At 42.2% G+C, this 3209-nt stretch overlaps 1 non-coding gene across 1 annotated transcript; it reads right to left on the bottom strand.

Annotated features, from left to right (window-relative positions):
* Positions 1-1114: 1114 nt before the first annotated feature.
* On the bottom strand, positions 1115-1186 carry Trnag-ucc (transfer RNA glycine (anticodon UCC)). The gene has a single exon. It is a non-coding gene; the product is annotated as a tRNA-Gly (tRNA).
* Between the last annotated feature and the right edge of the window lie 2023 nt (positions 1187-3209).

The following is a 3209-nucleotide window of genomic DNA, read 5'->3' as shown; positions in this document are numbered from 1 at the left end:
GTCTTACAACTGCATAAAGAAAACAATGAAGCCAGATAAAGCACAGAGGAATTAAGCTCCTTTTTACACAGGGTGTCTCAGCGAACACTTTAAAATTTTTTTAAAGGTATCCTGTGGCAAAAAGCACTGTTCTAGTTGATGAGCTGGTCTACTCGAAGAGGCGGACATTACGCCCACAAAAAATTGAAATACGCAATCGACTAATCAACAAAAATTTCGCCTCGTCAAAAAGTTCAGCACATCTGTCTTCTCTGCTCTACTGTCATTCACTACGGTCAGAACGACAAGCGCGCACCTGCTCTTACCAACAGTTCTCCCGTAATAACATTTTTTTTTTTGCGCACATGGCCTCAACCGGCGCAGAATTTGTTTTTCACAGACACTCCGCCATTCAAAGGTAGTGGCGCTGTTTTTCTTTATTTTGTTGCTTTCAGGTACCGACAGTGGAAGTCAGCTGCAATCTTTTGCGCTTGATTTGGTGCTATCGCTTTTTTTGCTAGTGAATGCTAAAATATAGATTAGTAGCTTTTTGGACAGAAACGGCTTTCATCGGTGTTCATGTTATATTCCGAATTTATAAGAATATAGACATACCCATTCAGCACACATACATAACTATATTCATCATGCTCTAGTAGGACAGTATCTTCAGAAAGAAATATCGTTAAAGTGAACATAGGGAGTTCTAGCTTGACAGTCAACGTACCACCCTTCACAGAGTACACGGTTATACCGTGGCCGTTGACAGCAGCAGTAACGCTGGTAGAGACATATTGTGGCGTTTTGTTCAACTAAATCCGCGTTTGAAACGTTGTTGTGCTTCATATGTTTTCTCGTCGAATAAAGTTTTAAAATGTCGGAATGTTCACTATTATGTCGCTGCCGAAGCTTTTCCACCAGCAGTAGTGCAAAATTTGGCGAGTCAGTCCAATATTAGCTGTGCGTCTGCTATGGTGAACGTTATCGCCACAAGATGGCGCCACCAACGTGGCTGCACAGGGAAACGCCTTTGTAAACATTGTATTCAGCAAAGGCTAACACCTTGTTTCTTCGTATAAAAACAATGCTATCGTAATATATTATTCGGGCTCCTGCAAAAAAAAAACAAAACACCTGCGTCGGCCGGGAATCGAACCCGGGTCAACTGCTTGGAAGGCAGCTATGCTAACCACTATACCACCGACGCCAGCTGCTTGGTAACGCTTCCTCGTAGCCCTTCGTGTTGCAACGTCCACCCCTCGGGCGGCAAGCCGGTTGACAGCTGAAACGAGGTCACGTCGAGCAAAGCGGAGCGTCTCCATCGGTATAATCATTTCTTCACTGCTCCTATCGAATAACTTCTCAGCTTCGTTGATATCACCCCTGAAGCGCTGCCTAGAGATCCAACCTAGATAAACAATAGGCTAATTTTGGCGCAATCCGTTACTTATTCGGGCGTATGTATGTATTTAAAGTTAGTACACTCTTGCTTTCAACCGAACGTATTGCAGTAAGGGGGTGGCAGCAACATAAATACTTCGGTGCTTCAAATGAAAAAAAAAAGAAATATGCAGATACATCGCACATGTTGGAATCTATGCAAAGCTAAGCTTTAGTAAAGCCGTTCACTAAAGGGACAGACCATAAATTGAGATTTTCCCGTTGATGGAAAGATCGTCTATCGTATTGGCTGGAACGAGCCCTGTTTTTCTCAATAACCGTGGTTTTATATTTTCAATTTTTCACTAAAAGTAAGGAAAAATGAACTTTGGCGCCCCACGTGGCAAAAACGTGAAGGTACGTATGAGGTTTACCCCGTGACCATCTACTAGTGTACGCGGTTCCTGGTCTTTTTATTATTATTTAAATGCAGCAACATTCTTTCTATTATAAGTTTTTTTATACCTTACAATGTGCTGATAAGCCTTCGTTTGTAGTGAGCAGAAACGTGGCGCTGCCTTCGCCTTGGTTTTCGATGAGTTGGCTTCGCTTGTCTGTTGACAGAATAACGACGCCGGGACCAGACAGACATGACGTAGCCGTGTAGTTGGGAAAAAACGCGGTGCAACTATAAGAAAGGTCTGTACAACAATGCAGATTTATTGTACCAGTCTATTTTCCTCTAAATGTGGTTGGAAGGGGAACAATATGGGTGGTTAACCACAGTAGCACTCCCTCCAGTGTAAGCAGGAATATGGGCGCCTTTACAATTTTTGAGGATGGCTATCGACATCGTTATCACTTCTCGGCGTTGCTGGAGGAGGGACTCTTATTTTTTTTCGAGGCTGCTCAGATCGAAAAATTCTGCTTACATAATATCCACACGGTTTTGGAAGTAACCGCTGCAGGTGTAAACACTACCGAGGGTTAGGTTTTTGTTGCGCCATAAAAAAACTAGGTCCATGAAAATCGGTTGTCAGTCACTTTAAATGATTTGCAACTAATGGCAATGCGTCCAATTTTGTTTACCTTCATCGTGTGCAACGATTATTCTCATGGAATGTACCTGTTTATCAACCAAAATGGTCATAACTTTACTGTCGTGCAATCTTTATGTTTATGCACGTCATCGTTCTCACGCAATTCCGAAACGCAAACTTCAATTCAGGAGGATGCACAGTGTTACAAGTATACGCAGCAATGTCAAAAGGACGAAGGCGATGTAATGATGTTTGTTGCGGGAAGAATGGCGATGAGAGGTGTACCCACAGTACAACGCGTATCAAGCAATATTTAGGAATTATGTGCCTCTTTGAATGATTTATTTGTCCTTTTTGCGTCATCTGAAATGCAGGAATGATTGAATTTGCAGCCGTGTTGTGTATTTTTTTGTCTTTTTTGGGGATGCTTGTACTTCTGGTACTTCTTGTGCTACCTTTCCGACTTACTCGGCGGATTTATTCTTTCTCTAAGGTGTCCGCTTCTGTAAACGTCTTGCAAAATGCTTGAGGGATACCTGAACTACTGACTGTGCATGATTGGGTAGTTTTCGTTTTCTTCTGCCCACTGTTCGTCGGCTCTGGAATAGTTATGTCGACTCTCTGCAAAATGTATAAATAGTAAGTGAAATAGGAACCATGGGTTATTGTCTGTTGTGTATTGTTGTCTTGCTTTGTAAATTTTGGGCACCTCGTTTGCTGTGCGCAATCATTCGGGCGATAAAACTTTTGTTTGCAACTGTTGGATATCCAGTTGTAAATGAATTAATATAGCAGCCAATGCAATCTGTA

The sequence above is a fragment of the Dermacentor silvarum genome, chromosome 9, assembly GCF_013339745.2.
Source record: "Dermacentor silvarum isolate Dsil-2018 chromosome 9, BIME_Dsil_1.4, whole genome shotgun sequence".
In the NCBI taxonomy this organism is placed as follows: domain Eukaryota; kingdom Metazoa; phylum Arthropoda; class Arachnida; order Ixodida; family Ixodidae; genus Dermacentor; species Dermacentor silvarum.
Note: the sequence above shows the minus strand (reverse complement) of the source record. Positions and strands in the feature narration are given on the sequence as shown.